Consider the following 12,979-nt stretch of genomic DNA (forward strand, 5'->3'; position numbering starts at 1 on the left):
ATTATACATTATATTACACTATTCAAACGGCTGAAAACATCTCACATGTGGAGAGTTAAGGGGTCGAGAATACGGCTGTGAATTTGCTCAGAAGAAGATAAAAGAAAGCGAGTGTACAGAAGCGTTTCTGCTTGAAGGTTACAAAACAGCTCAGAAATTAGATGAAGAGAGCGGCGCAGCGGTGCACACGCAGGTCAAACATGAATCACTGTGCACGGAGCCGCTGTGTTCGTCCATCGGCGTCTGCACAGGAAGAAAATCATTTAATAGAGCTTTTGTTGGGCTGAGGGCAGGATCCCCGGCTCATTGTGTGTGCGAGAGAGACGCTGAATCACATCATACGTGATCCGAGCAGCTCGTGTGCTGCAGCGTCTTCCTGACAGCTCACAGTAAAACACACTTCTGGTGTCAGAGGAGGAAAACCACGGCGACGGCCCGCTTTCATCCCGTAAGACGGCCGTTTATTGTATCCAGATAAAAGCGTTATGAAACAGCTCGGCTCGGTCCGCGGCGGCGCTCCCGCCACGCCGACTCCCTGCAGACTGAAGGAGTGACACAGCGGGGATGGAGAGGCCATTTTGTGTTTTTTGGAAAGGCACTTTAGCTGCAGCCGCTCTGAGTGCTTTTATCATTATACGCCACTACAGTCTGGCCATTTGTTCTGACCTTGGGAAATGGTTTTAAAGGTCTTGCTGTGTGCACGTACGTGTGCTCCAGAAATGGCCTGGATTGAGATGTTCCATGGAAATATGTAGTGAGCGGCCCGTCGGCCGGGCGGGGGGGGGGATGAGGGGAAAGCTATTTGGGGGACGGGGGCACAATCCAATTTGTTTGTTCACACTCCAGCAGAGCCAGATCAGAACAATTGATACATTAGGACTGGTGTCGGAGCCGAGGAGGGAGAGGACGACTATATATTGCAGAGAAGTGCTCCAAGAGTAAATTTACCTCACGGGCCATTGCACCGGGCGCAATATGAAACTATGATAAAAAAGAAATTGCTTTATTCTCCCAGTTATCAATATAATTCCGTCTCCGTGGCTCGCCGTCTCATTTTGGCGGCGGGAATCTTTTGTTACCGTGAATTTTCTGTTGCAAAAAAAAAAAGCTGCACTTGTGAAGGTTCATTCAACATTCAGAGATAAATGCGCTCCAGGAGAGCGATGCCTCTCTCAATTTGAAAAGCCCCGGAGTGCCGTAACATCCAAATCCTTCAGACTTCAACATGTCATCTGCTCCCGCGGTGACAAAGGAAATAAATTAGGAGAAAGTCCTTAAATGACGATATGGTGTTGGGGGAGAGAGATAGAGAGAGAGGACACGGTCCGGCTCGGCGTGGCTCCTCACAGAGAGAAGGGACAGCTGTTATTTCCTATTCAGCCGCCTGATAACGTCTAATAACGCCACATAAATTAAATCTACCGCATCAGTGAACTCACGACGGCGTCCGCTCCGATAAATACTGAGCTTCCAGGTCTCAAAACCAGATTCTGGTGAACCATTATGGAGGCTGGAGTAATCATCTTCTGCTTTTCATTTATTCATTTAATAGGATTATTCATGAGGGGGGGGGGGGGCCAGGTCTTCATACTGGAGACACACACACACGCACAGATACACACACACACACACACACACACACACTCACACACAGATACACACAGATATATATACAGATATACACACACACACACACACACAGATACACACAAATACACAGAGAGAGAGAGATACACTGGTCTTTGTTCAGCTGCTGGTTCTCACAGATCCCAACATTCAGGGTGTTTGTTGCGTGATGCCGTTCCTGTTCCAGGTCAACACGCCCGCAGCAGATTGTATGTTCTTTAAAAGCTTCAATGAAAACACATTTCGAGCATTCAGCTCATTTAAATGTATATTACCGTACATATATATTTATATGTGTATATGTATAGAGCTTGTCCTCACTTCTACAGAGTACTGTTACCTAACAGTTCTGTCCAACTGAATACTTTGACTCAGTAGTATGTTCTTATAGATGGAGGTATTCAGGGTGTAGTTATTGTAAAATAGAACAATGTCCTGCTGAGAACGAGCTGCGAGTCGAGTCGGGGTGAAGATGTGCAGCTGCTGTTTCAGGTCCAATATGAGCTGAGTTTAGTTAAACCTGCTGCAGAAGAACTCGTAGTACTTCTCATTCCTCATGTTTCATATTCACATAAAGTCCATGAGATTCAACATACTTTAACATTTCTTTAGACTTTGATCCGTGGCTCCTTTAGCCAGACTTATTTTACGTGACAAACCAAGATCTTTTCCTAAACCTAGCCAAGTAGATGTAATGTGTAATTGAGCCTGAAAACTAAGTAAACCTACGTTGGAAGTTTATTTTGAAAAGAGAGGATGCAGTATGACACCAGAGGCGAACCTAGAGCGCCGTAGTTAAAGTGTAGAGCCACTGAGCAGGCGGCGCTGTTTGACGAGTTGGGGGTGAGTAAGTGAAGTTTAGCTCGCGATCATTTAATACACAATATTGTAGTTGGTACAACAGTGATACGGAAGATTAACTCAACTTTGTGTTGTTTTCTTCCTGCAGCTTCGTGTGACGGGGAGAAGGACAGCTCATTTAGAGTAACATCAGCTTTCATCATCACACAATGAAGACTTGTAAGAAGCCTTTTCAACACGTCTCTCACTGATCAAGTTAAAGTTGTGTCAGAGGGACGGGGAGAGGGACGACCAGGACCAGGATCAGGACCAGGACCAGGACCAGGACACGGGGAATCTAAAAGTTCATCCTGAAGGAGAACCACAAAGGATGAGGGGAAACACCAAATGAAAACCAGCCTAAGAGGAAGTTCTCCCTTCATTCATTATATGTTGAAAAGACTAAAAGAAACCAGCTGACTAGAACATGAAGGAACCACACAGACCTAACCCAGTCGGAGAGACTCCAGAGAAGAGAAGAACCTCAGACAGGTTCACCTGGTACTTCTGAGGGTTCACACACCCATATCTATCTATATATGTATATATCTATCTATATATATATATATATATGTATATACACACACAGATAGAGCAACAACAGAACAGCACTCTCACTACCTCTGACAGAGAGACAATGAGTCAGCATCTGAGGGGTAGATATAGACTTCAACCAGCTGATCCTCATCAGGGCCGATCAGACTCCACAGCTGCCTCAGAGCAGCGATAACGAACCCGACCCGCCTGCTGAGGGTTCGGTTCGGGGTTGCTGAGTGGCAGGTGACCCTCACAGGTTGGAGGAGGAAAGATGCATCTTGAATCCACAGATACATTTAACATCTTTTCAGCTGGCGAGGATGTGTCATATACAACCAATCAGATTGAGTGCTCCTGGTTGCATTTACACTTGTTAGTTTTATATAATGAACAGCTCTCTGTTCTGCCCAACATGCATGACGTGGTGTAGAGTAAAAAGAGTCTTAGATTTCTGCCCGTACCTCAGATACTCCTTCGTCTGTAGATCTGCGATGGTGAAATGGGGCTTTCTGGAGCACAGAGGTGCTTCTGTTGGCCAACGCTCTGTTGTAATTACTCAAAGCCTCATTTATTATTCAATAAAATTCAAAAGAGATCCATTTATCATATTCTGCCGTAGCACTAACACACTGACGAGCACTGTCGTAACCAATGATGACTGTTATTCTACTGGAGCAGTTTGTAATCTACTTTAGTTCAGTGGTTCCTAACCGGGGGTTCGTCTGCTCGGAGGTCGTCTATATTAGATCTGCTCATGTAGAACTAAAATCAGAATAACACACTTACTGGAGGATTTATATAAAACACTGGATATAAAACTATTTAAAACAATATATATTTTTTGATTCTTAGGAGCAAAATCTAACGAAATGTTCAATCCATATTTGTTGGCATTTAGCCTTTCAAAAACAACATTTTCGCTGGCAATCATTTAACCACAATAACCAAAAAGCTATTTAGGCTCCAACGCTATTAAAGTAAATCAGTTAGGTCATTACCAAAAGAAAGATTATATCATGTGTCTACATTAGCTTGGCGAATCCGTCAAGACGTCATCACTTTATTTATGTTGACGAAACTAACGAGTTGATAAGGAGATATAGCATGACATTTTAAGGAGACTCTGCGTGTCATGACGCGTTTAGGCTTTTTACGAGTCATTTAACTTTTTTACTTTAACGTGAAACAGTTGTAGTTAAGTTTAGGCAACAAAACCACTTAGTTAGGTTTAATGAAAAATAATGGTTGGGCTTAAAATAATAATGTAAATAAGTAAAATGTGTACATAAACAACGTAACATAACACGTCACAAACGCTCACAATAACTCAACAACACTTTGGGACGTGAACAGCGATCTCTGCGGTCATCTGGTGAGACCAGGCTGTAATACCAGCACTAAATACAGATCTATAGATATACGTTTCATTTCTTCTCTTTACTTGTTTTCTAGTGTTGGAGTTATATAAATCTGATGTATATATATATATATATATACTGTATATCTGTAAAGTCACCACAGACTCCGCTGCATCAGACCTGTCAGACAACCAAAGTCAAACCAGCACAAAGATCCTTTTTTCTTTTTCTCTCTCTTTCCATCTTTTTTTTTTGTCTCTAAGTAACACTCAAAATAAAAAGCCACTTAATCCATCTTCCCTGCATAAGGCCTCTTTTCCAGGCAGCAGAGATGGTAAAGTACATAAGTCTGCGGCGACGAGTCAGCCGTACACAGAAAAGCCATCTGTCTTCATCATTCTCCGGGCACAATTGATCTGCAGCACTCTGGAAAGTATTTATTATGAAAAGTCTCATTTTTTAAGCGGCCCGTTTAAAGTAGCAGCGGCCATAAATCAGCCCTGAATCGGAGCAAATCAGAGCGCGCTCCCACTGGAATCCATTATTCCTATTATATCAGCTCTAAGTGGACATAACAGCTTAATCTAGTATCGATCTGAGCGTGTGCGTCGGTCATCCCATCCAATCCCGCCCCGATATCGGAGACGCCGCGTGACGAAGCCTTGCATCTGCTCTCACTTTAAATAATCACAGAGGAGAGTCTGCGTGCTAGCTCGGCTAACTCCTTACTCATTAGAAAGCAATAAATAACGTGTGTGTGTGTGTGTGTGTGTGTGTGAGGTCTAATCCTGGCTAATACTCTGTTTAATACCAGAGAACTTCAGCGAGCTGGCAGCCCTGGTAATTAAGTGAGCAGCAGTCTGTTCTGATGGCTCTCACACACACGGGCATAAATTATTGAAGTGCCGTTAAAATAAATAATGAAGTGGATTGCAGCGTTTGGATGTGGGCGGGAGGTTAAATTATGCATGAGCTCAATATTTGTAAGTGTAATAGGAAGTAAGTGTGCTGGTTTTTAAACCGTGAGGAAATAAATCCCCCCCACCCAACGCTATTAGCCAGATTTAATTTAAGAAGGAAAAAAACTCCAGAGTCAAAGTCGACGGCAGATATCAGAGTAAATGTACAAGAAACGAAGCTGCACTGCTCTCCGACGGTTTAGCTTTACTAGTTCAGACTGTTAACTACTAGTACAGACTACTAGTTCAGACTGTTAACTACTAGTTCAGACTACTAGTTCAGACTGTTAACTACTAGTTCAGACTGTTAACTACTAGTTCAGACTGTTAACTACTAGTTCAGACTACTAGTTCAGACTGTTAACTACTAGTTCAGACTGTTAACTACTAGTTCAGACTACTAGTTCATACTGTTAACTACTAGTTCAGACTACTAGTTCAGACTGTCAACTACTAGTTCAGACTACTAGTTCAGACTGTTAACTACTAGTTCAGACTGTCAACTACTAGTTCAGACTGTCAACTACTAGTTCAGACTGTTAACTACTAGTTCAGACTGTTAACTACTAGTTCAGACTGTCAACTACTAGTTCAGACTGTTAACTACTAGTTCAGACTGTCAACTACTAGTTCAGACTGTCAACTACTAGTTCAGACTGTCAACTACTAGTTCAGACTGTTAACTACTAGTTCAGACTGTCAACTACTAGTTCAGACTGTCAACTACTAGTTCAGACTGTTAACTACTAGTTCAGACTGTTAACTACTAGTTCAGACTGTTATCTACTAGTTCAGACTGTCAACTACTAGTTCAGACTTTCAACTACTAGTTCAGACTACTAGTTCAGACTGTTAATTACTAGTTCAGACTGTTAACTACTAATTCAGACTACTAGTTCAGACTGTTAACTACTAGTTCAGACTTTCAACTACTAGTTCAGACTGTTAACTACTAGTTCAGACTGTTAACTACTAATTCAGACTACTAGTTCAGACTGTTAACTACTAGTTCAGACTACTAGTTCAGACTGTTAACTACTAATTCAGACTACTAGTTCAGACTGTTAACTACTAGTTCAGACTGTTAACTACTAGTTCAGACTACTAGTTCAGACAGTTATCTACTAGTTCAGACTGTTAACTACTAGTTCAGACTACTAGTTCAGACTGTTAACTACTAGTTCAGACTGTTAACTACTAGTTCAGACTGTTAACTACTAGTTCAGACTGTCAACTACTAGTTCAGACTGTTAACTACTAGTTCAGACTACTAGTTCAGACTGTTAACTACTAGTTCAGACTGTTAACTACTAGTTCAGACTACTAGTTCAGACTGTTAACTACTAGTTCAGACTACTAGTTCAGACTGTTAACTACTAGTTCAGACTGTTAACTACTAATTCAGACTACTAGTTCAGACTGTTAACTACTAATTCAGACTACTAGTTCAGACTGTTAACTACTAGTTCAGACTACTAGTTCAGACAGTTATCTGCTAGTTCAGACTGTTAACTACTAGTTCAGACTACTAGTTCAGACAGTTATCTACTAGTTCAGACTGTTAACTACTAGTTCAGACTACTAGTTCAGACTGTTAACTACTAGTTCAGACTGTTAACTACTAGTTCAGACTGTTAACTACTAGTTCAGACTGTCAACTACTAGTTCAGACTGTTAACTACTAGTTCAGACTACTAGTTCAGACTGTTAACTACTAGTTCAGACTGTTAACTACTAGTTCAGACTACTAGTTCAGACTGTTAACTACTAGTTCAGACTGTTAACTACTAATTCAGACTACTAGTTCAGACTGTTAACTACTAGTTCAGACTGTTAACTAGTAATTCAGACTACTAGTTCAGACTGTTAACTACTAGTTCAGACTACTAGTTCAGACAGTTATCTGCTAGTTCAGACTGTTAACTACTAGTTCAGACTGTTAACTACTAGTTCAGACTACTAGTTCAGACAGTTATCTACTAGTTCAGACTGCAGACTGTTAACTACTAGTTCAGACTACTAGTTCAGACTGTTAACTACTAGTTCAGACTGTTAACTACTAGTTCAGACTGTCAACTACTAGTTCAGACTGTTAACTACTAGTTCAGACTACTAGTTCAGAATGTTAACTACTAGTTCAGACTGTTAACTACTAGTTCAGACTACTAGTTCAGACTGTTAACTACTAGTTCAGACTACTAGTTCAGACTGTTAACTACTAGTTCAGACTACTAGTTCAGACAGTTATCTACTAGTTCAGACTGTTAACTACTAGTTCAGACTACTAGTTCAGACAGTTATCTACTAGTTCAGACTGTTAACTACTAGTTCAGACTACTAGTTCAGACTGTTAACTACTAGTTCAGACTACTAGTTCAGACTGTTAACTACTAGTTCAGACTGTTAACTACTAGTTCAGACTACTAGTTCAGACAGTTATCTACTAGTTCAGACTGTTAATTACTAGTTCAGACTACTAGTTCAGACTGTTAACTACTAGTTCAGACTGTTAACTACTAGTTCAGACTGTTAACTACTAGTTCAGACTGTTAACTACTAGTTCAGACTACTAGTTCAGACCGATGAGCACAACTGTACTTTGTCATTGAAGTAAATATGAGAATGTAAGAAGCTCTTCAATACAACATGTCACAAACACTGAGGATAAATACGAACAACAGAATATATACAGAAGTAATAAAAGGGATGGAGATATTGGCCAATGTGCATCCCATCCATAAACCCCATTCATCATGTGGTGCTCATAAAGAAACCCACACGGCTGTAAAGACTTTAATATGTGAAGGTTTCTCCGTCTCTCGGTGAATCTACATGTTCAACACTCTGAAAGCAGAGAGAGAGAAACCCTTCAGTTAATGATCAGACGTTTAAATGTGTTGTTCAGCTGGTCTTAGGCTGGAACATGACATCCACTGGGTAAGAAGACAAAGGAGAGCATTTGGAGTGTTTTCTTAACGTTCAGATCTCCGTTATATTTCAGTAAAATCATGCTGGAATTAGATTTTTGGGGGAAACTGCCGCCAACAAAACGCTGCAGAAGAATCCGACTGTGTGACACACAAACACACACTCAGGTTAGTTCCTGTCAGTAATGGCCTCCTGCCTCCCTCCTCCGTCTCATCTATAAATAGGCTGAAGCAGAGCATGAAATGAAAAGCAAGAGAACAGCATGAAATGGGACCAAAGTTGGGAAAATGGACATATTTATCCTTTTGTTTTTGAAGAATGCCGCGGAAATAATGGCACAATTTTTACATAAAGCCGTGCAATCTTCACAAACACTGCTGATATTCTGCTTATTGTTCCGCCCTGCTCTTGTTTTACTCTGTGTAATAATGGATCATTGTCACTGACTGTTGTACGGCAACGGAGGTCTCTGCTGTTGTTTCAGTGTGATATGCAGATGAGAACAACGTGGGGGAAAATAACAGGAATTATATATATATATATATTATTAAACTAAACAAAATGATGGAATATTTCACTCGCTGGCTCGCAGTGAGAGTCACTGGTTTGGTCAAATGTACCGACATTGACACTTTATTTCTTGTATTATGTAATTACTATTTGGCAAACGTTTGCAGGAGAACCATGACATAACGCATTGTACACATGATTTATTGCATTACAGTGTTTTTTTTTTTTACTGCAGTGGGTCTTTTGTGAGTGATGTTTACTGCAATTACATAATTACTCCAGTTTATTAGAACTTTGGAATCTTTGTTTTACAGTTTGGTCCATCAAATCTTTCAGTAATAATCAGGAGATTGGACCCAAACCATCCAGCCAACCCCGTCTATGTGACATGTTTTTGTAGTTGTGTTACGTTGTTTCTGTACGTGTTTTAACTTCCGCAAAAGGCTAAAATGCGTCCTCATGGCACACGGAATGTCCGTGTATGCCGTGGTAATTATACGCCTTCCTGTGAGACCGGGTTTCCGCCAACGCCAAATGCCGTATCTCGCAATGTTAACGAAAGGAACAAATAATTAGTGTATCCGCCTCCTGATTCGGATCTGCTGCAGAATGTAACGGGTTCTTTGTCGGGCCGGTGCTTCATCCTTCCACCAAGTTTCATGAGAATCGGGACGGGAGAGTTTTTCTTTAATCCAGTCGACAAACAAACAAAGAAAACCTCCGTGGTGAAGTTAATAATTCTAATTCACATAAACTGATTTTATACCCAGAACATTCAGATTTACTCTCATCTGTCATTTCACATAAAATCCATCGGCTCCATTCAGCCAAGCCCAAATGCACCCTGAGAAAGTTCATCTGCACAAGGTTACCACAGAATTGATCTCACACAACATGCATTGTGTGTGTGACTGAGCGCTCAATAGCATTAAAACAACAGCAGCAGCCTCACACAATACACATCTGCATCACAGACACACACACACACACACCGGGGTCCTGGGAGGTGAGTGTGTGTGTGTGTGTGTGTTTGCATGTCAGCATGTGTGTGCGTGTTTGGACACAATTAAAACGTCCTCTTGGCGGCGAGTGCCAATGCATCACCCTGATGACAGCGGACAGGCTGTTTGCTTTGCTGCCGCTGATATCGAGCTTAATGATGTTGTCCTTCATTGCGGTTGCCGCGGCTGACCTGCCCATCACTGATGCGTGGCAGCTGGGTTTCAATTGGGAGGAGATGTGTGTGTGTGTGTGTGTGTGTGTGTGTTCAGGTAGATTGAACCTGGTCTGATGTGGAAGTGTGAAGATGCCAGCAGGGATTTGTGTAACCCAGCAGCCAGAAACAGATCATGGTGTGTTTGACAAGCAGAGCTGCGGGAGGTGATGATGCAGGACGCCACGGCCAATAAAAAAGACACTTCAGATACTGTCCAGGCACAAATAGTGTCCAGGCGTGGTCAGCGTAGCTCCTCGATGTGGAGAAAAGCCTCCCGGTGCTGCAGCTGATATAACTCTCTGTCTTTGATGTGATAAACTTGGTCCCAGTAAAAGGCTCAGAGTCAGAGGAAGAGATAGTGAAACTGCTGGATCGTCCTCGTCGATGGTTACCAACCGACCAGTTCTACAACCATTCATCAATCAGTCTCCAAATTTAATGTATTGATTTGTGTACATAGACGCCAATTTCACATTTAAATGGTATGTAATCCCCGTACGTGTAGGGAAGAGGTCGGGCTGGATGAATGGTTCCAACAACACCAGACTTTCACCAGGAGACCGCCGTTCATGTCCCGTCTGAAACCAGAAGTCAACGTTGATTTATCTGTCATGTAACTTCCGTACTTAAGTTACGCTAACTCCAGAGTTATTTAAACCCAAACCACCACAGAAGATGCTCTGCAGCTCTGCAGCACCTTTCAGCCTCTTGTAGTCATTATTTTGGTTTTATGGCTCAACGCTCTCATCAAGCTGGTTTCCAGCAGCAGCAGCAGCTGTTCCCTGAAGAACAAGCTCCGATAAATCAACAGAACGCTACCTGGGCTGAGGCTGCTCTCACACCTGTAGGTCTATAGAGCTGCTTTCACACCTGTAGGTCGGAGAGGGTTAGGGTTAGGGTTAGGAGGTTAGGAGGTTAGGGTTAGGAGGTTAGAGGTCGGAGAGGGTTAGGAGGTTAGGAGGTTAGGAGGTTAGAGGTTCGGAGGTTAGAGGTCGGAGGTTAGAGGTCGGAGATGAACCCTCTCTGCTGCGTTCTCCTCTCGAACCGGAGAGAAAGGACGTCCAGCAGATTGTTGATGAATGTGAGTGTGGGTTAGGGTTAGGAGGTTAGGGTTAGGAGGTTAGGTTTAGGAGGGTTAGGGTTAGGAGGTTAGGAGGTTAGGGTTAAGAGGTTAGGATGTTAGGAGGTTAGGGTTAGGAGGTTAGGAGGTTAGGAGGTTAAGGGTCGGAGGTGAACCCTCTCTGCTGTGTTCTCGTCTCACACTGGAGAGAAAGGACGTCCAGCAGATTGTTGATGAATGTGAGTGTGAGTTAGGGTTAGGAGGTTAGGGTTAAGAGGTTAGGATGTTAGGAGGTTAGGGTTAGGAGGTTAGGAGGTTAGGAGGTTAGGGTTAGGAGGTTAGGAGGTTAGAGGTTGGAGGTGAACCCTCTCTGCTGTGTTCTCCTCTCACACTGGAGAGAAAGGACGTCCAGCAGATTGTTCAGATTGCTGATGAATGTGAGTGTGTGTGTAAATGTCTCCTGATGTATAGTCAGCATAACTGGGTCTGAATTATTCTTTCTTTCATTACACTAATGGCGCAGCAGAACGCAGCAGAACGCAGCAGAACGCAGCAGAACGCAGCGAGTCGATGCCGAGCCGGAGCGGAAGGGAGAGGAGAGGAAATGATTATTTTCAGCAGGGTTTCACACACAGGTGGGAAAAGGGCAAACTCTCAGCTGGTGACGTTCATCAAGCGCTGTTGTAAAGGTCACACCGTGTCTCTCGACGTGGACCCACACCCAAAGGCGTGTTTACCCCCGCTGGGCGCCCCCCCGCCGCTCCTCCACAGCCATGCAACCCCCCTCCCCCCCCACGGGAGAGAGGCTGCTTTAACATCCTCATTCAGAGTTCAGAGGCTCCGGCGCTGTTTCAGTAAAAAGGAACATTTAGATGGTGTTGACCTATTTCACCGTCTGCTGGTGCCGTTTGTTTGTCAGCGTTTATTCAGCCGGAGTTTGAATCCGTCGAGTTCCAGTCCGTCCAGGCAGAGCTGAACGATTATGACTGTGCCTCGGCGGGACGTGTGATGATGTATGGAGCCTCCGGCCCTCCTTGACGTCATTAGTACCCGTCGCTGTTTCTGTGTGCTTACATCATGTTCTGCCCGCTCAGCAGAAAGTCCAAAAACACATTTACATGATGAATCACTGAGATCACGTCACCGGGAGGGAAGTAGGGCGGCGGTCCAGAGCCGTGATGTGAGCCTGCCTGACCTTTGACCTCTACAACAACCTTGAAAACCCTCAACGTGTTCCTGGCTGAGGATGGGGCCGGTTGTTCCACGGAAATAGATAAACACTTTAATAGGCTCATCGAGGTAGTCCAGGTTTACCTTTCTGTAGTCCAGGTTTACCTTTCTGTAGCCCAGGTTTACCTGTCTGTAGGTCAGGTTTACCTTTCTGTAGTCCAGGTTTACCTTTCTGTAGGCCAGGTTTACCTTTCTGTAGGCCAGGTTTACCTTTCTGTAGGCCAGGTTTACCTTTCTGTAGTCCAGGTTTACCTTTCTGTAGGTCAGGTTTACCTTTCTGTAGCCCAGGTTTACCTTTCTGTAGGCCTATAAGGCCAGAATACTTCACTATACTTCTATTAAGTATATATCCATTAAAGATGAAGTACAAGAACTCCGGTAAGCCGAATACACTCAGACTAAGAGCCAAGTATACTTTAGTGGACCTTTCTCTGCCTGTTTCCTGTCGCCACGGTGCGTCTCATACCGCCGTTAAAGGGCGCCATGTGACGGCCGTGACGAGGCCTCAGTATCTGACTCAACGCTTCTCTCTCAGCAGTTCACGTCATTCTGATTCTTTTTCTTTACAATACTTCTACTTATATGATGAAATTCCCGTTACGTTAACGTTGTTCGAAGGTTTTTAAGAAACTCTTGTTGATATATGTGATGTTTTCACCTTTAAGTTCTCAGCTGAGACTCTTTCTGTCCAGTCAAATGTTTGACTAGCTAGCTA

Source organism: Sebastes umbrosus, chromosome 9 (assembly GCF_015220745.1).
Source record: "Sebastes umbrosus isolate fSebUmb1 chromosome 9, fSebUmb1.pri, whole genome shotgun sequence".
In the NCBI taxonomy this organism is placed as follows: domain Eukaryota; kingdom Metazoa; phylum Chordata; class Actinopteri; order Perciformes; family Sebastidae; genus Sebastes; species Sebastes umbrosus.